This window comes from Solanum dulcamara, chromosome 5 (genome assembly GCF_947179165.1).
Source record: "Solanum dulcamara chromosome 5, daSolDulc1.2, whole genome shotgun sequence".
Taxonomy (NCBI): Eukaryota; Viridiplantae; Streptophyta; class Magnoliopsida; order Solanales; family Solanaceae; genus Solanum; species Solanum dulcamara.
The window spans coordinates 40,283,161-40,308,702 of record NC_077241.1 but is presented as its reverse complement, the minus strand read 5'-3'; positions in this window follow the sequence as shown (position 1 = coordinate 40,308,702).

The following is a 25,542-nucleotide window of genomic DNA, read 5'->3' as shown; positions in this document are numbered from 1 at the left end:
TTATGAACTAGTACTATGGTCCTTAAAAACATTTACGGGTCATAGATTGACTCATAGTCCAAGTACTCAAACTCCATCCATCTTGAGTTTCATGATCAAAGATTATGAGTCGTAAATGCTTTTATGAACCATAGTTCATTTCCGTAAAACCCAACTTTAGAAATTTAGGAAAATTTCATGTTTCTATGAGAGGCATCTACGCCCTGTAAAAGGAACTACAAACCATAGATGACCTCCGTAGACGGATCCATTAGTTATTAAGAAGTTTTTTTGGTATTTTCCCATCCCATCTAAGCCTAAACCCCAATGTTTTGTGTAACACCTAGAAAATTGGAAAGATTGAGTTGGAAAGAAAGGTTGCAAAGAGTTTTTTGGTACTAGTTTTGATAGAACCGCCTACGGACCATACAAGTACCTACATGCCAAAGGTACGCAGTCATTGAAGTTGAGTTGTGATTCAAATTTAGTGACTTTCAGCAGTGGTACTATGAGTGGACCTTACAGTCCGTAGGAGGAGTTATGGGCCATAGATGGTCTCGTATGTTAAGGTTTAAAGACTAGGATTTTAGTACTTTGGTCCTACGGAATAGTCTATGTATTGTAGAAAGAGATACGACCTGTAGGAGTGCTCATGGAAGAGATACTTTTGGGCTCAACATGATGAAAAGATCTATGGGCCAGAGGAGTGTCTACAGCCGCTAGAGGGCAGCCATAGACCAAACTTTATATACTTGGTATTTTGAACCCGTTTTCCACGAGAGCAAGAATGGTCCATAGGAAGACCAATGGTTCATTAAGATGCATCCGTAAAGTCTCTCCATCAATTATTTTCAAGGGTTATTTTTGTCATTTCTTTTTCTTTTAATACCTAAGTTATGTCATTTCTAGACGATTACTAATTACTCTAAATATTTTTACCCTTCAATCTTTCCCCATTCCCTCTCATTCACAACAATCCCCAAAATCTCTCAAGAAATTTCTTTCTCAAGTATTATTCATCAAGAAAGTTAGGGTTTCAGGGTTTCAAGTCTATGTTGAAGAATTCTATTAGGGATTTCATTAAGGTATGTAGGAATTTAATTCATGGACCCCTTTTCATCCATGGAATCCCAAAAAAACTGCAAATTTTCTTTATAATTTCTTCAAAAAAATCTAGGTTTTCTATGATTATGCTAGGGGTTTAATCAATTACTATGTTATTCATCCGTATTCATCTTATGATGGATGATTTGATATTAATTACATGTTTTCAAGGATTCTTACATGAACCCATGCTATATGAATATGTTGATTTTGAAATCAAGGTTTGAAACTGAGTGCATCATGAATTGATGAAACTATAATTTAAGGATGCTTTTGATGAAGTGTTAATATGACTTTTATGAAGAGAAGGTTTCTTCAATGTGAAGTATTCTCATTATGAAAGATTTGCATAATTTAGCCACTTTCAATTGAAGTGTGATTTTCTATTAAAGCTTATCATGATTTGGACGCTTTAGATAAGTGTCTTTTATGAGTATGTTATAACATCATAGTATATTTAAAGGAGTTATTCTTACTATTTAAGTATATTATGATGAACATGGTATTTCTAGATTCCTACCATTTTCAAAGACTATGATATGTTATACGTGATATTCTGTTGAGAGTTCACTTAGTACCGAAAGGACCTTGGGATGAAGGCTCACCAATTAGTAGAGTTGGAGATCTTCACTAGCATTGCTTTTGTACCATAACTGTATGACCCCGTACGATGTCCTAATAGGACAATTATCTTAAGCTATTGGACCACAATAGCTCTTGTTCATTATCCATACTTAGCAAGTAGGAAAATATCTTTTCTGTATGGGAGAATGACATTTGACTCCATATTATAGCTCACATAGTTTATGTCGGTTAATTATACCTCTCCCAAAGACTTCATATTCTCACTTATGTTATGTTATGGGTATGATTCTCTAACGATTATTACATTGACCAATATCATGTTTTAAAAGATGTTGTGAGGAATTATGTCATGTTTTAGCTTTGTCATTGCATAATCATGTTTCATATTATGTAATGCAAATTCTACATACTTAGTACTTTCCATAGTACTGAACTTATACTTTTGCCTATGTTGTCTCATAATATAGGTTCTAACACTCCATCTCATGCCTAAAGTTAGTATTGCATCTTATTAGCCTTGCACTAATTGGTGAATCCTCATGCTTCAGGGTCATGCGTCTTATGAGTTCTGATGTTCATTACAGACTATACTTTCAGTTTTAAAAAATTAGAGTTAACTAGAGATATGTCTTAGCAACTCTTCTGTGTTAGTAGATGCTTAAGTTAGACATTAGACTCCTTGTTATGGCTTTGATTAGATTTTTTATGCTATGTTGATACTATCATTTGAGACTTATCTTCTACTTTTTTATTCAATTCCTTATGCTTGATTATATCAGTATCATGCTTATGTCAAGTGGCTTGTTTAGAGTATCTTAGAATTCTATTTTCCATGTAACACCTAGGGGGTAGTTTGAGTCGTGACAAACTTTGTATTCAAGCATCAATTTTTTAAAGAGTCTTGGGTGTCTGATAAACTGCATTTAGTAGAGTCTTGTTCATCGGTGTGAAATGCGCTAGATCTATAAATAGGAGGCTATGAGACACTTAGAAAATTCACTTATTTCATACTTTTTATCGTTCAATTGAGTTGAAATCTATATGGCTTCCTTCTGACTCAGGTTCTATTTGTTTCAGAATTATACCGCAAAAAGAGCTCTATTGAGAAGAAATGTGAATCATGATGAAGAGCAATAAGCACCTCAAGCTTCGGTTGATCTTTTGGCAGAGCAAGTCACTCATGCCAAGTTGAGGACTTCTTTTCAAGTGCTTTTCCAAGACACGATGGCTCAATCTAACCATGAGTTTTTAGATACTGTGAACCTAAATATGGGTACAGTAGCGACTAGTGTTTGAGACTTCACTCGGATAAGTCTTGTAGAATTCCACGATTCAAACGTGGACTAGGATCCAAAAGAGTTTGTTGAGGGAATCCAAAAGATTGTTGACATTATAGGTGTGACTCCATTGGAAAAGGTGGATTTTAACACTTATCAATTGAAAGGGGTTGCTCAAGTATGGTTTAATTAATTGAAGGAGGAGAGGGCTATTAATGCGGGTCCTTTGGATTGGGACAAGTTTAGGGGGTGCTTTTCTAGATCGTTTCTTTTCCCTTGATATGAGAGAGGCTAAAGTGCAAAGTTCATTAACTTGAATCAAGGTAATATGAGTGTGAGTGAATATGATTTTAAATTTACTCAATTGTCCGAGTATGACCTAGTAATGGTAGCATACTCTAGAGCTTGGATGAGCAAGTTTGTTTTCTATGTTTTGGAAATGGTAGTCAAATAGTGTAGAATATCCATGTTGATTAAGGAGATGGACATTTCGAGGTTGATGACTCATGCTCAAAACATTGAGGAAGAGAAGCTTAAGGAAAAATCTAAGGAGACTAAGAAGGAAACAACGTATAGTGGTGCCCACTCTTATCAGAGGTGCAGTTATTATGGTAGTTCTCAGTTTTGATATAAATTGTTTTTCCTGACTTCATCTAATGCTTTGGTTTAGAAGTTCAACAAAGATAGGATTTCTAACTCTAAGCCTCAAGGGAGTGCTTCTTGTGGTCAGACTTTTCGCACTTGCCATTAGTATAGAAAGAGTCATCGGATGAGATACTTAGCTAGTACCGATGGATGCTATGATTGTAAAAAGGTTGAACATATATTGAGAGATTTCCCTTCATTTTCTAGCAAGGGTAGCTATGTTCGTCAGCAAACTTAATCAACTTCTTCAAGTCACTCTACTCAGCAGGGTACTATATCTAGTTCAAGTGGTGAATAGTGTTAGAATAGGTTTTATTCTCTTCAAACTCAACAGGATCAGGAGGCTTCCCCTAATGAGGTCACTGGTATGTTATGAGTCTTTCAGTTTGAGGTTTATGCTTAGTTAGATTATTGAGAATATCTTTCCTTTATAACTCCTTAAGTTTCTATAAAGTTTGATGTCAGTCCCAAAATCCTGTTAGACCCTTTATCAGTCTCTACTCCTATCGGTGACCTAATTTTTGCAAAACGAGTTTATAAAAATTGCCTGATCTTAATTATTTTGAAAATCACCTCAGTTGATCTAGTAGAGTTAGACATGACTGACTTTGATCTTATTCTTGATATAGATTTAGTTCATGATAGTTATGCCTTTATTGACTATAAAACCCGAGTGGTTAAGTTCCAATTTCAAAGTGATATAGTCATAGAGTGGAAGGGTAGTTGTTCAGCATTTAAGGGTTAGTTTATCTCGTGCCTTAAAGCTAGAAGGATGATTTCTAAAGGTTGCATCTATCATCTAGTTGGGCTTAGCGATGCAAATTTCAAAGCTCTACTTTTTAGTAAGTCCCTGTTGTGAATGAGTTTCCTGAATTATTTCCCGATGATCTTCCTAGAGTTCCTCCAAAAAGGGAAATCAACTTTGGGATAGACCTTGTTTGAAATACCAAGTCTATCTCTATTACTCCTTATAGAATGACTCTGACAGAACTTAGGGAGTTCAAAGATCAGTTAAAGGACCTCTTGGATGAGGGTTTCATTAGATCGTGTATCTCTTCTTAGGATGCTCCTATTCTTTTGTTAGGAAGAAATATGGTTCTCTCTACATGTGCATCAATTATCAATAATTGCATATGGTCACAATCAACAAAAGTATCTTATCACAAGGATTGATGACTTGTTCGATTAGTTTTAAGGTGTTCATTTTTGGTTGCAACTCAATTTCCCAGGAGAATAAAATTCAAAAATTTGAGTTTCTTTTTGAATATTGATTTATCATTGGTTTATAATCTACTTAGAGTGAGAGAATGTGATATTCTAAAGATGGTCTTCACGACTCGGTATGGTCACTATGAATTTTTGGTTATATCTTTTGGACTAACAAATACTCTTGCAACTCTTATGAATTTTATGAATAGGGTGTTCAAGCAGTATTTAAATATGTTTATCATTGTGTTTATCAATGACATTTTTATCTATTCTCAGAGTGAGGATGTGCATGCCCATCATTTGAGGATTGTCTTGCAAGTTCTCAAAGATCGTCAGTTGTTTGCAAAGTTTAGCAAGTGTGATTTTTCGTTGAGGTTGGGTGTGTTCTTCTGCCATGTTGTTCCTAGTAAAGGTATTAGAGTTGATCTTAAGAAGACTGAGGTGGTTAAGAAATACCCTAGACCTCTTTCTCACTTAGATATTAAGAGTTTCTTGTGTTTAACAAGATATTATAGATGATTTGGGGAAATATTTTCCTATATTGCTTCTCCTTTGACTACTTTGACTCATAAAAAAGTGAAAATTTAATGGTTCAAAGATTGTGAGAAGATTTTCCAACAGTTGAAGAATTGACTAACTTTAGCATCAATTTTTATATTACCAAAAGGATTTGATGACTTTGTTGTGTATTGTGATTCCTCGAGAATTGGTCTTGTTTGTGTTTTATTGCAAAATAGTAAGGTGGTAACTAATACTTTTAGGAAACTTAAAGTTCATGAGAATAATTATCTGACTTATAATTTGGAGTTAGCAGCGATGGTGATTAATTTAAAGTTATGGAGACATTATCTATATGGTGTTGATGTGAATGTGTTCACCGACTATAAGTTTTTGCAAATATGTGTTAAACAAAAAGGATTTGAATATTCTCCAAAAGAGGTGGCTTGAATTGTTGAAGTATTATGCTAGGTGTCTTCTTTACTATCTTGGAAAGACAAATGTGGTTGTCGATCTCTTAGTAGATTGTCCATGAATAGTATTGCTCATATCACGGATAAAAAAAGGATTTGATTTATGATATGCACTGACTAGCTCATTTGGGTGTTCGTTTGGTTGATTAGGAGAATGGTGGTATTATTATCCAAAATGGATCAGAATCGTATCTTATATCGGATGTGAAGGAAAAATAAGATAGTGATATTACTTTGGTAAAATTAAAGAAAGTGGTTACAGAAAAATCTATTGAAGCATTCTCCCAAGGGGGAGAGGGTGTGCTTCGTTATCAAGGTCAATTGTGTATTTCACATGTTGATGGTTTGTGGCAATAGATATTATAGCTAGCTCACAGTTTTTCATATTCTATTCACCCCGGATCCACTAAGATGTAGCATGATCTGTGGGAAGTTTATTAGTTGAATAGCATAAAGGATGATACTGTGGAATTTGTGGGTGTTTCTTAATTTCCGACAAGTGAAAGTTGAGAATGAAAAATGGGAGGCTTGGCTCAATGTATTAGCATTCATAGTTGGAAATTGGATGATTTTAATATGGACTTCATTATATGTTTACCTCGTATACATTGTAAGCATGAATTTATTTAGGTTATCGTAGACCAAATGACTAAGTCGATACATTTTCTTCTTATTAAGACTTCTTATTCAGCTGAGAATTATGCTAAGCTTTACATTTGGGAGTTGGTTAAGTTGGAAGGTATACCCCTATCCATCATTTCTGACAGAAGTACTCAGTTTACTTCTCAATTTTATAGATCCTTTTAGAAGGGTCTTGGTACTCAAGTTAAGCTTAGTACAACTTTTTACCTTCAGACCGATGGTCAAGCCGAGTGGAGAATTCAAACATTAGAGGATATGCTGAGATATTGCGTAATTCAATTTAAAGGTAATTGGGATGATGATTAGTCATTGATTGAGTTTGCCTATAATAATAGTTATCACTCATGTATTCAGATGGCTCCGTTTGAGGCTCTTTGTGGTAGGAGGTGTAGGTCTCCTAATGGTTGGTTTGAAGTTGGTGAGGTCACCTTGATATGGCTTAAATTAGTTCATAAGGCTATAGAAAAAGATAGAGTTATTTGATAGAGGTTGAGGACTACCCAGAGTTGGCAAATATCCTAAGCCAAGGTGAGAAAAAGGGAGCTTGAATTAGAAGTAGATGATTGGGTCTATTTGAAAATCTCACCTATGAAGGGTGTGATGTGATTTGGTAAGAGAGGGAAACCTAGTCCTCCTTCTATGTAGGGTCATATCAGATTTTGAGGCGTTATGGCAAGGTGTCCTATGAGTTGGATTTATCATTAGAATTGGCATCATTTCATCCGTTGTTTCATGTTTCCTTGTTTAAAAAAGTCTATTGTTGATCCTACTTTGATTGTGCCATCTGAAAGTGTTGGTGTGAAAGAATGTCTCTCTTACGAAGAGATTTCCATTGAGATTCTGGATCTTCAAGTTAGGAAGTTGAGAAATAATCAAGTTGCTTCCGTGAAAGTCCTTTGGAGGAATCAATTAGTTAAGAACTTAGGAGGCCAAAGCCGATATGATGTCCGGTCCTCATCTCCTTCCCTCCTCTTTTCTTTCATCTTGAGATATTGGTTCCTTATGTTTACGCTTTTGGATTCATGCATTTCAGTTATTCTCATGTTCCATATGCATGCATGCTCATGAAATTAGTTTTAAAGTTCATGTTTTGGCTTGGGGTCAATTACTCCTTGGTTTTATGAATTTTGATGTGATTTGTATTCATGTCAAGTTGTTAGATCTTTTTCCCTACTCTATTCATTCTACCTTGAGTCTCAATTGAGGATGAATGTGTAACATCCCTCAAAAAAATGCCCACAAAATACCTTAATAATGCCTTGGAGATAGGCCGCTCATGTAATGCATTATCCTTAATCTTTTTAGAAAATTCGAGTTTGGAATAATTATTAGAGAGTCAAAACCTGCGGGAAAATAGTTTCAGTGGAGTTTTAGTATACGTAGATCGGAAGAAGGATTTTCGAAGAAACCCCAAAAAGTGTAGTCTGTGACAGGACCGTGTCGTGGACCTAGGGACCGTTTTCTGGCCGAGTTGGTAGCGACAGGTCTGCGTGGCGGACCTGGAAAGGATTTCCGGCCGAGTTGAGTTTTTTTAAGGGCATTTTAGACTTTTTCTAAATTATTAGTTAATGAACCTAGACGTTTTTAGGAACTAATTCAACTCTATAAATTAACCTAAACCTCTAATTCTATTTATTCTTCTACAATTCATCTATCAAATATTTCTCTCTCTACAAAAAGGCTCTCAAGGGTTCAAGCAAATTCACTCAAGCTCTCCATCAAAACTCTCAAGTTCTTCCAAATTAATTGGTATTCTCACTCAAGATAAATGGGTATTGAATCCGGGATCCTTTCATCTATGAAGCCCAATCAATTTCTCAAGGTTTTCTATCAAATTAAAGTATGGTATTTTATTGGTTTTGTGATCTGTATTTCAATTGCATGAATTTTGATTTAAAGTATGATCATGATTCTATTTTGATATAAATTGATGGTTATTGAATTAAATTGGAGAGTTTTTTGATGAATTCTCCTATTTTTGATCTCTAGGGTTCATAATGAAAATTATGAGTATTTTCAATTATACTTCCTAATGATATTATTTATATGAATTATGTATGGGCTGATAAAAAGTTTATGATCATGCATGTTTTTAAATCAATTACATGATTTTCAAGTCAATTGATCATACATTCATGTCTTACCCTAATTTCAAGTATAAGCTATGATCATGAATTTTCAAGTTATATTCTATGAGAAGTTTTATTTAATGATTTCAAAGGTATTATTATGAATCTCATTCAAATTGATTATGCATCCAAGTTTTACCCTAATTTCCAAGTATGAATCATGTTGATGTATGTATGATTTGTAATGTGGAAGGACAATACCCGCATTGCACTTATGTTATGAAAATGAGCTACTCTATAATTTTAAACCTATGATCATGACTATGATATATGAAATTATGATTTTTATGTTATGTTTGCATTCCGTGGGATTTGACTTAGCACCGAATGTGGACTTGAGGTGGGGGATCAAAATAAGGGTACGTATATAAAGTCTCTTGTCACATAACTACGTGCCACCATAGGTACAAAGGGATTAGAGGCGAATACCCAAATATCTATGAGGTGAGTAACCTAAATATCAAGACTTGGAGGTGAGTAACTGAGTCTAAGAACCAGGGGTGAGTACCCGGTTCACATAACCGCTTAGTGGATCCACTTAGGCATGTAGGAGTCTACCTTGGCAAGTAGTCTCTCCCTTTCCTCCGATGTAGGGGCAACATTGGGATTCCATATTATAGCTCGCATGGTTTTATTGTCGGTTATGGTTCCTATACCACATATATATGATCTCTTAAGTATGTTATGATTTTGATTTTATGCTTTTAAAAGCTTTGGTCAATATGATTTTCTCATGACTTTACCTATTTTATCTTATCATGTGTTTTACTTGACCTTTGCATTCCATGATTTACGTTACATGTTACGCCCTCGTACTTAGTACATTCCAACTTACTAATGCATACTTTTTGCTTACATTGTCTCATAATGTAGGAGTTGAGGTTGAAGATCCTTATTGTCCATGTAACTAGTAGGCATTCCCTATCCGAAGGTGTTATGGTGAGTCCTCATTGACCAGGGACTAGTTTCAAGTTGGTTACTTTTTTTTTCTTTCAAAAGACTTTTGTTTACGTGTATATTGAGGGTGATCTAGGGACATGTCTTAGCCCCCACCGATACTCATGTTTAGAGGCATCTAGTTGGACATATGTTTGAGTCTATGTTGTCATAAGATATTTTTAGATTTCTATTCATGGTTTTTAGACTCTCTTATGATATTTTTGCTTTTATATTTTATCTTATGTATGCTTATGATATGTACAAGAGACTTGGTTGGAGCCTCTTTGGGGTTTCGATCGTCGTGTCATGACTAGGCCCTAGATCGGGTCGTGATAGACTATTCCCAAGAGAGATATGATGTAACACATCAAATGTTGGAATGATTGAGTTGGAAAGAAATGTACAAGGACCTACGGGTTGTAGATTGGTAGTCGGGGAAGTTGAGTTGAGATTCAGACTTATTGACTTTCAGTAGTGGGCACTACGAGTGGACCTTACGATCCATAAGAGGAGTTACGGGTCATAGATCGTCTCGTAGGTTTAAATTTAGAGACTATGATTCCAGTAATTTGGTCCTATAGAGGAGTCTACGTATTGTAGAAATCTATATAGCCCATTGAAGTGGTCATAGAAGAGATTTAGAGAGTTAGAATTTTAGGCTAAATAGGATGAAGGGGTCTAAAAACCATAGAAGTGTCTATGGCCAGTATAGAGAGGCCGTACACAAAATTTTAGAGACATTGAATTTTGCACCCGGTTTCTACTAGACAAGAGACTGTTGAAAGGAGGACTCATTTTTCGTAGAAGGCGTCCATAGAGTCCATCCAGCTGTTATTTTCTAGGGATATTTCAGCTATTTTCTATTCTTTTAATACCTAAGCTATGTCATTTCTAGATTATTCCTAAGTCCTATAACTTACGTTACCCTTCAAGTTTTCTGTATTCCCGCACATTAACTTAAACCTCCAAATGCTCTCAATGAATTTTTCTCTCAAGTCTTTTTCTTCAAGCAAGTTAGGGTATCAAGGATTCAAGTCTCCATTGATGAAGATTCTTATATATTTAATGAAGGTATGTAGAAATTTCATCCACGGAGCCCCAAAGAATTTTCTAATTTTATTTATGATTTCTTTTAAAAATCTAGGGTTTCTATCATTATGCTATGGGTTCAATCAATTACTATTTTACTCATTTTTATTGATCTTACTATGCATGATTTGATCTTAATTCTAGGTTTTCAAGGATTTTTTTCTGGAACCCATGCTATATGAATATGTTGATTTAGAAACAAATTTTTGAGACTTTGAGCATGCATCATTGATTGAAGAAACTATGGTTTAAGGATTCTTTTGAATGAAGTATCAATAGGATTTTTATGAAGACAAGGTGGCTTCATAGTGAAGTATTCTCATTATGAAATATTTCTATAATTTAGCCGCTTCTAATTGAAGTGTGATTTCATGAAAAGGTTATCATGATCTAGATGGTTTAGATAAGTATCTTTTATGAATATGTTATGAAATCAGGATATGTTTAAAGGATCTATTATTTGATTCAAGTATGTTATGATGAACTTGTTCTTACTAAATTCTTACCATTTTCAAAGACTATGATATGTTATATATGATATTCCGTTAAGAGCTTACTTAGCACCGAGAGGACCTTGGGATGAAGGCTCACTCATTAGTAGAGGCAGAGTTATTTAGTAGCTATCCCTTTGTCCCATAAATATGTTCTCCATTCTAATTGGACAATCAGCTTAAGCTAGTGTATCCATGATAGATCATCTTCATGGTCTTTACCTAGAAAGTAGGACAATCTCTTTTCGGTGTGAGAGCAAGACACTAGACTCTATGTTATAGCTCATATGATTTATTTTGATTAACGGTATCTCTCACAAAAACTCATGATTCTTACTTATGTTATGTTAAGTTATGTCTATGATTTGTTACGATTATTGCATTGACCATGTATCATGTTTTAAAAGATATTTTAAGGATTTATGTCATGTTTTAGCTTGGTCATTAAATTATCATATTTCATAAATATGCATTGCGCATTCTCCATACTTTGTACATTCTATAGTACTGACCGTACACGTTTGCCTATATAGTCTCATAATATAGATTCTAACGCTCTATCTCATGCCAGTAATTAGTAGTGGATCGTATCGGCCTTGCAATACTTGATAAGTCTTCATGGTTCAGGAACATGCCACTTATGAGTTCTTATGTTCATTTCAGACTACACTTTTAGTTTTCAGATTTTATCTAGGGACATGTCCTAGAAAATCACTTATGTTAGTAGAGGCTTATGTCAGACATTAGATTCCGTGGTATGTCTTTAATCAAATTTTATATGTTATGTTGATACTATCATTTTGGACCTATCTTCCACTTTTTGATTCAATTGTTTATGTTTGATTATCTTAGTGTCATTCTTAGGTCAAGTAGGTTTGATTACTCTCCCATAATCCTTCCCAAGACTTGGACTACGAAGGAAAAAGAGAAACCTAGGGTTTCAAGCATCTTCATTAAAGTTTGTTCAGAAACTCTTGTTTTTCTAAGTATGTAAGGCTATCAAAGTGAGGAATTAAGTTCTTCCTCATGCTCTATATCTATATTTCATTTAGCAAGGTTCAAATTATGGTTTCAATCCCAAAGTTTACTACATTTGAAATTTCTAATTACTCTCTTGTCATGGATTCTTGATTTTTTGTGGGTATCTTAGTATACTGTTTATTTGATGATTCTTAAACATTGATCATGCTTATTTCATCACATAATCCTATTTAATAATGAATTTTATGAAAGCCGGGATATATAAGTTACTATGCATTATTTCATAAAAAAATAAGGCTAGTTTAAAAAAAACATAATTAGTTTTAGAGAAAGTATTTGCAATCATTCTTTAAAGTTGGTTCAGTGTATTGATAATTGAATATTCAGAACATTAAGTCAAGACAGGATTTAGTTTTTCCCCTAAATAAAGACCATTTTTCATAAAATGGAACCATATTCAGTTATTCAACACTATAGCATATTTTGGGAGTAGTATCAAGCACCGAGTTGGGTACAGATTCAGATAATCTAAACCCCATAGTAAGGGCTTAAACATTGGATCCACTAGTTCAATTTCGCATTTACCCTAGCAAGGTATCCGATGGCTCTAGCAATGTGAAAAATATATTATATTATCACGAGGTTCATAGTGATGGTTGTCGGTTAGAGAAACTCCCCAAGAAAGGTATAAAAATTATTTTCAGCATCCATCACTAAGTTGTAAAGCTTTATTGTTTACTTACACTTTCATGCTTTATTTTACAGTTATCTTCTTTACAACTTTATCTCGTAGGTTACTCTTTAATTCATTATATTCAGTTTAACCAGAGTTCCATTAATCCATTTTACATACCTATTCAGTTTAAATAGAGTTCCATTCAACTATTTTACATACCTTACAGTCCATGCATTAACGCTAGTTGGTGCTGCATCTTTTAATAATATAGATACACCTGCTCAGATCGATAACAGGTGCTTTATTAAGACCTTATCTCCGTTAGCATTTGGTGAGACCTCTGTGTTTTTGGAAGGCTCCGGTTATTTATGTTCTTCAATTTTAGGAGACATTTAATGTATTATTCAGGAAGTAGTGGATCTTATCCGGACACCTATCTTCATTTAGTAGAGGCTTCATAGACAAGTTAGCAAGTCAGTTGAGCCTTTGATATTCAGATGCTTTAAACATTATTATTACTATTCAGAGTTAGTTTAGACTTTTGCATAAACTATCTTTCAATGATTTACGTGCTCATCTCTTTTAAAGCTTTCACATAGTTTTTGGTCTTTCGCCCTGTAGTTGGCAGGCCAAGGGTTTGCTCGAGACTAGCAATGGTTTTGGGTGTTGGCCACACCCAAGGCATAAGCTCGATCATGACAAATTTGGTATCAGAGCACAAGTTTTAAGTGACCTAAGATGTTTATGAAGCCATGTCTAGTATATTTCTTTTTATGGGAGTGAAGTGTACTTTATCTATAATAGGAAGGAAACAGGACATTAGGAAGTACCACCCTTCTTTCATACTCTAGTTTTGTGATAATGTTTAACTCTACGAAAAATTCTACTAACTCATATTTTTGCATATTTTAGATCATGCCTCCAAAGCATACTACCAGTAAGGGAAATGTCGCATGTACTGAGGTTCCAACTGGAACCATTGCGAGTAATATTCCTCTACCTACTATAATACAGACCCAAAATGAAATTTTCACAGCAGATCAGGTCTCTAGTGTTGGACCTTGGAGCTCAAGGTGTGCCTACTAGCACTATGAGGGTTTTACAGACACACTAGCTCCTCAGCCTTCCTTCCCTTCTAAGAAAAAGTTTAGGGGATCTATTCACATGCTTACTTAGTTGGTTTCTACTCAGTCAGGACGTCAAGGCACTATAGTCACTAAATCTAGTTACCATGAGTGATCAACTACGACAAGGATCAGGGATCTTCTTAAGATGAACCCACCGATGTTTAGGGGGTCCAAGGTAGAAGTGGATCCTCAGAACTTTATTAATGAAATGTCAAAGATTCCGAAGGCGATAAATGCTACTGAGACTGAGGGTGCTGAACTTGAATCTTATAACCTTAAGGATGTAGCAAACACAGGGTATAATCAAATGGAGAAAGGTCACGGTGAGGATGTTGATCTAGCTGGTTGGGATGATTTTGAAGAAGAATTTTTGAACCATTTTTTTGTAAGAGCTGACAGAGGAGAAGGTGGAAGATTTCATGCATTTGAAGAAAGGTGGGAGTAATGTGAAGGTATATGTTCTGAAGTTTATTCAATTATCCTTCTTTCCCAAGAGATGGTCCCAGACATGACATCTACTGTGAGGAAGTTTGACGTTGGATTGGGCAAAACATATGAAGAAGGAATGCAAGGCAACTTTACTAATTTCTGACATAGACATCTCCAGACTCATGGAATATGCTCAAAAGATAAAGGAAGATAAGTAGAAGGATATAGAAGAACATTAATGTAATAAGGTGAATTCAGCGGGTCATGAGCCCAATTAATGGAGAATTAGAAATGGTACAAATTATTTCTTCCAGAAGAGGTCATCGGTACATGCACCATCATCAATTAGTTCCCCTGCACTGAGGAACAAGAATGATCTGTGATTTCTGATGAGTTATAATTTCAACGCATAGGGCTCTCAATCACAGGGTAGTGTGGCATAAGTATCTACTTGAAACCTACCCTGTGGCAAGCATGATAGGCCAAAGTTCGAGGAGTGTCATGATGGCACAAGTGGATTTATAAATGTGGGAAGTTTGGCCACTTTCTAAGAAACTTCCCTATGTGAAAGTAGGGTAATGGGGACACTAGTTCCTTGTCTTCATCACTGGCTTTGGCAGGTAGGGTTTCCCAAAAGGGTACTACATCAAGAACATGTGGAGGTTTAAACCTTTTGTTTGTTATGTCTAGTCACCTGGATCGAGAAAATGCTCCGACCATTGTTATTGGTATACTTAAAGTCTTCTCTTTAGATGCTTATGATTTTCTTGATCAAGGTGCTAGTCTATATTTTTGTAACTCCTTACAAAGATATCAAACTTATTATTAGTACTGATTAACTTTGGTAGCCTTTCAGCTTTTCTACTCCTGTTTGTGAATCAATTCTTATTAAGAGAGTCTATAGAAATTGCACCATTTCATTCAATCATAAAAACACCATGGGTGACATAGTTGAGTTAGACATGGTAGATTTTTATGTCATTCTAGGCATGGATCGGTTATATGTTTATTATACCTCAGTTGATTATAGAACTCAAGTTCTAAACTTTCAGTTTCTAGGTGAGCCAATCCTAGTGTGGAAAGGTAGTCCAGCACTATGTAACTGTAAGACGCCAAAAGTTGGAAAGTCAAAAAATTGGAGTAGGAAAGATATCACTGAAAAGTTATAGTTTTTTTACCATCACAAGGCCCTTCGTAGTCCATACAATGCATCATGACCCTTGGAAAGAAGTAGTGGGAGTCACCTAGAAAGGTTGGGTGAAGGAAAAAGATATATGGACCCTTAAATAGACCGTGAAAGGAATCTCTAAACATGAAGGTATCTTGTGGAAGTGACAAAGAAAGGGGGAAAACCAAGTGGAGTCCATGACCCATAGACCTTAACACGAACTATGGAGAGGTCCATGGAAACCAAACCTTTAGAACCATGCATGGGCTACTCTTCATGGGGCTCTCCATGACCCGTGTAGCACATCACGAGCCATGAAGGAGCCCGTGGAAACAAACTATTCAAGCCCTATTCAACTATCCAGTTTACTAGTCATATCATGGATCGAGGAGGGTTTAACGATCCATGAAAGTGGTCCATCCAGGTGACCCATTCAGTTTTTACTAAGGGTGTTTTGGTCTTTTTCCATTCTTTTAATAATGTATATTGATGGTGTTTGATCCTAGTCTAATAACTACCCCAAACCCTCCTATATTCTTCATTCACTCTCATTAATATATAAACACAAATCCTCTCTCTAGATTTTCTCTCAAAGTTCATCTTCTTCCCCAAGTAAGGTCCCAAGGATTTCTTTCACGACCTTGACTAAGGCCAAGTCGTGACATGGTGATCGGGATGCGAGGGAACCCAACCAAGTCATCTTAGCAGACGTCGCATACATAAGTTAAAGACATGATATTAAAAGCAGAAGTAACAACTCGAAGGAATGGGACTAAGGGATAGAATCAGTGAAACAATGTTCGAATGGACTACATCATAACATCATCTAAACATACCTCTAGTCTAGTCTTTGATGGGGGCTTAGGAAAAGATCACCCTAAACAAGAAGAGAAAATTCAAGTTAACAATTAGAATGAAAGTCATGTCCTCGATGGAACTTACCAACTCCTTGAAATCTAAAGCAAACTCTTGCCATGAAGAGATGGTCGTGAGTATCGTCCACCCCTACATTAAGAGACAATGTAAGAAAAATATGTGTTATTACATAAAAGGTACTAAGTGTGTGAGATATTCATGAACAAGCAAAGGAACATAAACAATAAGACATAAGATGCACGACCAATCATAATGAACATGAGTAAGGCTTAAAAAAGTTTGAAAACATATGAAACTCATGGTCAATGCATATCATAAAACTTTATTATAAACAAAATAGTTTAATTTGCAACTTGTGTGGGATAAGACCTTTAACCAACATGTAAGACCATGTGAGATACAACATGAAATCCGATGGAAGACTCGTCAAGAAGGGGGAGGCTACCTTTCCAGGATATACTCCGTCATGGTACTCAACTCAACTCAACTATGCTATATGTGGATCCATTAGCTAGGCCATGAAGTCAACCTACATGGACAATGTAGTTTGGCACTTTAAGTTGCTACTAGGATTCCCTTAAGTAACTAACTGGATTATCGGACTGAACCCCACCTAGAAGCCCTCTCAGTGCTTAGTCAATATCTCAATGGAAACTCATAAAACATGATCATAACATAATGGAGAAAGATACTAACTACCTATCAATCCATCTTTATGGAACATATTAGGATTAGCTCATTAACTTTACTGATTCATAGAAATCCTTAACTTCAATGAGAATTGTACTTATCACCATCTTAAATATGATTTTGTCAGAATTCGACTTCTCACACCATAATTACTTTATTTGATCATAAATTGATCATCATTATAAAATTATCATGAAAATCATAATCTCAATATTAAATAAAAAAAACTTTCCTTGAAAATCATTGAACTGAAAATCAACACATGAAAATCATATTTGTACCGTAAAATCATAATTGAGATAGCCTTATGTATGGGCATTCATAATTCAACATAAAATCATGCAATTCATATAGAAACATGTTCAGAATAATCATTGATAACAATTCAAAATGAAATTGAAACAACCCAATGCAATTCATCAAAACAAGGGGTTCATAATTCAATTGAAAATTTGAGGAAACTTGAAAAACTTTAGGACTCCATCGGTGGAAAAAACCTATAGATCAATCCCCACATACTTGATTGAATTCACTAGGAATTGAAGAAGAAACCTTGGAGAAATCTAAAACCCTAGCTTGAAACTTGGAGAAGAATCCTTGAGAGAATTGAGATCCTTGCCTTAGAGATTTTTAGAAGAATGATTTAGAATGAGGGAAATTTAAAAGTATGGGGTGGATATAGGGTTGAACTTAGACATAATTGTGTCTAGGTTTATTGAACCAAACATAGGAAAAGACATAATTTCCCTTCATTAAAAACTCGGATTTGAATCCACGACTAAGGTCCTACAGGTCAATCTAAAGTCTACGACTCGTAGACTTGAGTCGTCGTGCAGGCTTCTGAGAAGACCCTGATTTCTAGGTCTCTGATTCTTCCCTATGAATCATGTCAATGACTCATCAACTAGACTATGAGTCATAAACTTGACTCGTCCTGCAAGGTATAGAAACTTGAAATTTATAGTATCTTTGAACTTTTCTTAGAGTCGTGTCTACGACTCGTAAACTTTATTACGACTCATCAAAGTCATTCGTTCTACAAGTTTCCAAAACATGAAAATAAATAGGTCTAAGAAGTTTGTGTATGAGTCGTCCTTACGATCGTCAACAGGATGATGACTCATCCTGTTGAGTCATAGGAACTCACCTGAGAGAGTTTCTAGACAAGTGCAAAGACTCCCTCTATGACTCATTTCTACGAGTCATAGAAACCTCTATGAATCATAGCGATGATCGTAAACATGGATCCAGACAATATTTTAGAAATTTCTCCTTGGTTCTAACTCTTCAACTTCCAAGATCTTGCAATATCTCCCTCTTGGGAATATTCGTCCTCGAATGAGTCTCAACTATCATAGGAAAGACACATAAAGAGAACTAGTAACCTAACATGAATATAGTGACACTTTAAAATTCATGGAACATGAAGCTTCAAATTTAACATAAATCTTGACTTAAAAAAAATAAAGTTTCATGAACATGCATGCATATGAATGACATAGGATGAACTGAATAAGTAAGAGTTCAGTTAGCTTAAATAAGAACAACTTACTAAATTAGGCTTTAGTATAGGGAAAGAAGTTCATTTCATCATAGCCACCTCCGCTTCCCAAGTAGAACTTTCTACTTGTTGATTCCTCCACAATACTTTCACGGACGCAACTTCTTTGTTTCTTAGCTTCTTAACATGCCAGTCTAAGATTTCAACCAAAACCTTATCATAAGTTAAATTTTCTTCAACACTCACATCTTCCAATGGTATAATGGAATTTAGATCACCCACGAACTTTCTCAACATACATGAAACAGCGGATGAACCATAGCTAATTCAAATTGAAACTCTAAATCATACACCACTTTACCAACATGTCTCAATATCTTATAAGGTCCAACATATCTAGGACTCAATTTCCCTTTCTTGCCAAAACGCATTACTCACTTTATGGATGAAACTTTCAAATAGACCCAATCATTCACTTCAAATTCAAGGTCTCTTTTTCTAACATATGAATAGGACTTTTGATGACTTTGAGACATCTTCAATCTCTCCCTTATGAGTCTCACATTTTCCATGGCATCCATTATCAAAGCTGGACTAATGAAGGCCATCTCACCTGCTTCAAACCATCTTACCTGGGACCTACATCTTCTTCAATACAATGCTTTGAAAGGAACCATTTGGATGCTAGAATGATAACTATTATTGGAGGAAAATTCAATTAATGGAAAATGTTCATCTCAACTCCCTTTAAAATCAATGAAACACACCCTCAATATATCTTCTAAAGTTTTGATCGTTCTTTCGGCATGACCATCAATTTGAGGATAGAAGGCGATACTTAACTTAACCTTTGTACCAAGACACTTTTGAAATGACTTCCAAAAGTGTGAAGTGAATTGAGTGCCCCAATCCTATATATGGACAATGGCACACCATGAAGCCTTACCATCTCACAAACATAAAACTTAGCATAATATTCGACATCATAAGAAGTCTTAATCGATAGAAAATGAGCCAACTTAGTCATACAATCTACAACAACCCAAATGGAATCGTATTACTTCTTAGTAGGAGTCAAACCCATTACAAAGTCCATATTAACATCTTTCCACATCCAAGTAGGAATTTCAATATCTTGGTTAGACCTACGGTCTTTGATGCTCAACTTTAACTTGTTGACAATTAGGAAACCTAACCACAAAATCCTCTATGTCCTTTTTTATGTCATTCCCCCAATACACTTCCCTCAAATTACAATACATCTTGGTGGAATCCGGATGAATCGAATATTAGAAACTATGGTCTTTATTCAATATCAACCCTCTTAACCCATCAACATTGGGTACACACAACCGACCTTGATAACGAAGCACACCATCTCCCCCTTGGGAGAAAGCCTCAATGTCTTTTTTGGTAACCAACTTCTTTAACTCAACCAACATTCTGTCAAGGTCCTGTTTGGCCTTAACATCTGGAACAAGAGACGATTCTGAACCATTATGCACAAGAAACCTCCATTATTAGAATTAACCAAACGTACACCTAAGCATTCCAATCTATGAATATCTTTGATCAATTATTTCCTATCTCTTTCAACATGCACAATACTAATCATGGACAACCTACTTAGTGCATCAGCAACCATATTAGCTTTTCTCGAATGGTATAACACACTCATATCATAGTCCTTTAACAATTCAATCCACCTCCTTTGTCGAAGGTGATCTTTAGTATATTTATGTGCCTAATAGCAAATAAATCCCATAATTTATTAGTCAATTTGAGAGCAAATTCCTAGAATTTAGTCCATATTTTCGCATATTTGTATATTTTTGTAACCAACAAACATGACTAGACACTTTTAGGAGTAATTGAGAAAGAATGGACATTCAAAACATGAATGAATTGAAAGTAGAGCTTAAATGAGAAATTGGTAACAAAACGTGAAGAAAATACACTATAAAGAAGTGTGTCTGTGTCACATACTGAGATTAAGTGATTTAATTTCAAAACTTGAAAATTATTCGACTCAACAATGTGGTGCGCGCTAAGTGCGCATCGTGGACCTGATCTGGATAGAATAAATTTCCACCGACACAGAAAATGAAAAATTGTACTGAACTGAATAAGTTCGCATCGCGGACTTCAGTGCGCCTACTATAACTCCACTTTTTGGTGCTATAAATAGCACTTTTACATACTTTATTAAAAGGTAGATCAGATTTTCGATTTTGGATTGAAGAAGACGAAGGAAGAACTACTTTTGGTGATATTTTCTTTTTTTTTTCAATTGAATTTCAGGGTTTTATGCTATTAATAATATATGTAATTATGTTACAAATGATGAGTGGCTAAATCCCTTGTTCTTGGGTTGTAGCCACAAGATGAAGGTTTAAATCTTATTTGCTTTGGTTAAAAATGGTTTTTGTATGTGATTACTCTTATATTCTTGCTCTGATTATTCTAATGCTTGATCACCATTAGAATAAATTTGTTGTCCACCCAGAACTCGGAAGATGGAAAGGGATAGAACACTAGAATATAAGGAGCATGTTTTTCCTAAAATTGTCTAGAATAATTCGTGTATAAAATGGCCATGACACATATCTATACACCATGTTTGGTCACTAAGCAAGATGATATGATTAATGCATTTTTATTAGTTTATGCTTATCCCTGCTCAATGATGTAGTTAAGATATCAACAAGAGTAGGTAATTAGAGGTCGGAAGATCATAATTGTAAAACTCAACCCTATAAATCAGTAATCAAAAAACCCATTGGATACCAAAGTAAAGGATGTTATATCAAAAACCTATAAGTGCTACAAACCGGGACTCTTCTTTCAATTGATAAAATTACTTTAATATCTTTGAATCATTTTCTTATATCATTTTTGGTATAATCATTTTAGATATAAATAAAATCAACCTTTTAAAAACACGCATGAATAATTTGATTCATTGAAAAGCTAACTAATGTCTAATTAAATATTCCTATGGGTTCCATATCCAGCTCTTAAAAAAGATGACTAGTACTATTGAGACTGCGTATACTTGTTTGTGTATTTGGACACAACAAGTTGTTGTTGTTGTTGCCAGGGGAATACTGTTTAATTTAGTAATAGTTTTCTTTGTGAAGTTTCTTTGTTATTTATGTTTGTGTTAACAAGTTGATCTTAGCTATTATATATGGCAGGAGAATTCACAAAGGCACACTGGATAGAAGTGGAAACATTGTAGAGCCGCTAGTTGAGCCTAAAAAATTTCTACATCAGCAAAGAAGGAGAGAAACTGCTCTGTATCCTGTACCATAGGTAAATCTGGGTGATACTAATGAAGTTCTTGTAGAGTTCCTTATGGAGATAGCAGCCAGGACAGTACATAATGTGGTAGTCCCACTCACAACGAATGTCACCTCTAGCATTCAGAAACCAATAGATGGAGGACGATTTGAGCTGAAACAGAACATAGTGCAGATGTTGCACTTTAATGGGTAGTTTACAGGTTTGCCTCATGAAGATCCCAAAGTCCACATCCAGAACTTCTTGGAGATTAGCGACAGGTATACGCCTAATAGGGTATCTTCTGACTATGTGACCTTTTCTTTGTTTGGGGAAGCTAAGAGGTGGTTAATATTGGAACCACCAAATTTAATCACTTTATGGAATGATTTGTCTTGTATGTTTCTTATCACGTTCTTTCCTTCGGGGAAGACGGCTAAGTTGAGGGCTGGAATTTTAAGTTTTAAACAAAAATCTGGAGAAAATTTATACCAATCTTGGGACAGGTTTAAATCTTTACTCATTAGTTGTCCTTACCATCATCAAGCTAATGAGGTGTTGGTCCACAACTTCATAGAAGGGTTGGAACCCAACACCAAAATTCTTCTTGACTCTGCAGTAGTTGGAAAGGCACTAGAGAAAATATATAATGAGCTTTATACATTGCTTAATCACATATCTCAAAGAAATCCTAAGTGGAACGGAGAAAAATCTAGACTTGTTGTTCAAAAACAAGCAAGCATGTTACAAGTTGATGCGGTGATAGCATCGACTGCACAAAATACTGCAATACAAAATATGATGACAACGCATTTCAATACTTTAGCAAAAGGACAACACCAAGCTCCGATGAATATGGTTCAGCAGCAACACATGTGGTGCAGGTTTGTAGCAGTAGTGAACATGTGGCCGAATATTATGAAGCTAATCATGAGTCGGTGAATTTTGTGGGTAATGTACCTAAGGGTAGAGGTAATCAGAACTATGGAAATACTTACAACCCAAATTGGAGAAACCATCCAAACTTGTCATGGGTGGAAATCAGTAAAACCAACATTAAGGGCAGACATAATTCAAACCACAAGGAAATGGGCAGCAGTACAATAATCAAGGTCACGGTCCAGATAGACCACAAGGAGGAGGCCAAAACTATAATCAGCAAAACTAGAGTAACCAACAATAAAGTAATGCAGGAAACATGATTGTGAAAGACATGCTTAAAAAACTCATGAATGACCAAGATAAGCTAGCAGCAGACTTCGTCAATATCAAATCACTACTCAAAATTTATAGAAGTAGGTGGGACAACTATCAAGTGCTTAAAATTCTTGTCTGCAAGGTGGTTTACTAGGTAACACTGATCTAAACCCCAAGCAAATAAATGTTGTTAACACACGAAGTGGATGAGCACTAGTTGAGCTAGTGCCATAAAGCAAATGTAGTGAAGGCAAAGGTAAAGATGTGGAGATTGAACCTAGTGAATCTAGCCGACCACATATGAAGCAAGAGCAAAAAATAAAACCACTTGCTCCATTCCCACAAAAATTTAAAAAGAAGAGAGAAGAGGAAAGTTTTTAAAAATTCATAGACATGCTTAAACATGTATAAATTAACTTACCTTTGATTGATGTGTTGCAGGGCATTCCAAAATATTCCAAGTTTGTCAAAAATATTGTGGCCAACAAGAGCAAGTTAGCTGAAGTTGAAACACTAGCACTCACTGAAGAATGTAGTTGAACAATCTTGAACAAAGTTAAGCTTCTATCTAAACAAAAAGATCCAGGTAATTTCACAATTAAGGTAACTATTGGTAAGAACAGTAATGCAAGAGGTTTCTGTGATTTAGGTGCTAGTATAAACTTGATGTCTAGATCTATGCTTAAGAAATTAGGTCTGGGAGATCTTAAATCAACCACCATTTTCTTATAATTAGCTAATAGTTCTGTAGCTAGACCTGATGGTTATATTGAGGATGTGTTAGTTCAAGTGGGATCCCTCATCTTTCCTGTTGATTTTGTTGTATTAGATTTTGAGCCTGACCCAGATATTCCTTTTATCTTGGGGTATTCGTTCTTACCAATAGGCAGTGCACTTATTGACATGGATACAGGTAGATTGACTATTAGAGCATATGACAAAGTAGAGATGTTTGATATATATTAGGCACTGAAGTTGCATGCAGTCTATGAAGTGTTGTCTGCTAAAACTATCATCGATGAGGAAGTATCAGCTCAATGTATTTTAGCAAAAGATCATTTGGAAAGACTCGTGATGGGTCAAGATATTGAATAGGACTTGGAATCTAAAGAGTTAGCTAGTGTGCTTGACATGCCAAATGTCAGCATGTGGAGAAAGAATATGGAACCTTTGAATAGAGAAGGCTCGAAAAGGGGCCAGCAGGCCCTGGTAGCAGAAAAAGAGAGAGAGGGGCACCCTCTATACCACCTGCCCTACCTATTCCTTGAGGACAATCTCGTCGATTGTGCTTGAAAGTGGTACATCCAATAGGGAAGAATTGGTACAAGCGACACACTGAGTCTCGCTATCTCTCTAAAATGCCTATTGATGAAGAAAAATTGGCTAGAGACTACCACCAAATTATGAGGAGAATAGAGGAACTGAATATGTATTTCTTGTTCGCTGACCCAAAGATATAAAATTTTCATGTGGTACGGGAATTTTATGCAAATTATCAACTTGATCAATGCACTCATTACATCATAGTGTGAGGGGTTGACATTCCTTCATATCTAATTGCCATAAATGAGTTATTGGGAACCCCATAGCTGCCTACCACCATCCTGATATATTCAAATATTCAACCACCATATAGAGATGTCCGACATATATTATATAGGCCTAGGTCAATAGCAAAATGGGTACATCGTGGGCTTCGGGTCTACCATATCACATTCGCATATGCTCATCTAAATAAACAAGTATGTGTATGGGTGAAAATTGTAATGCACAACCTTATTCTAGGCCTTCACTACACCGAAATAACATAGGACAAAGAGTGGTTGGTCTATGCCCTTATGAAAGGGATGTATGTAAAAGTTGGTGTTGTTATCAAATCTACTATTCGGAAGTGTAGATTTCATCGAGGTAGAGGGATCGCATTCGGAGGCCTCATCATTCTCAAAATGCTCACAAGTGCCATAAGAATGCCTTGAGAATAAGCCTCTCACGTAATGCATTATCCTTAATATTTTTGGCAAATCAGAGTTTGGAATATCGATTAGGGGGTCAAAACCTATAGGAAAATAGTCTTGATGGATTTTTAGGACTCGTATATTGAAAGATAGATTATTTCAAGAAACTGCGCAAAATAGAGAAGTAGGCGGCATATCTGCGTGGCAGACTTGCTTCCATTCAGTGAAGTTTTTCTTCGAGTCAAAATCTTATTCGCTCAAAAATGGCTTATCAGGGAACACCTCCGCATTGCGGACCTGGTTGATAGTTTTTATCCGAATTCAGTTTTTAAGTAAAGGCACTTTAGACTTTTCTCCAATTGTTAGTTAATGGACCTGGATATTTTTAGGACCTAATTTAGCTCTATAAATTAATCTAAACCTCTAATTGTATTTATTCTTCTATAATTCACCTACTCAAATATTTCTCTCTATACAAAAGACTCTCAAGTGCTCCATTGAAAACTTCAAAAAATTCACTCAATCTCTCCATCAAAACTCTCAAGTTCTTCCAAATTATTTGGTTTTCTCACTTAAGGTTTATGTGAGTATTAATTCATG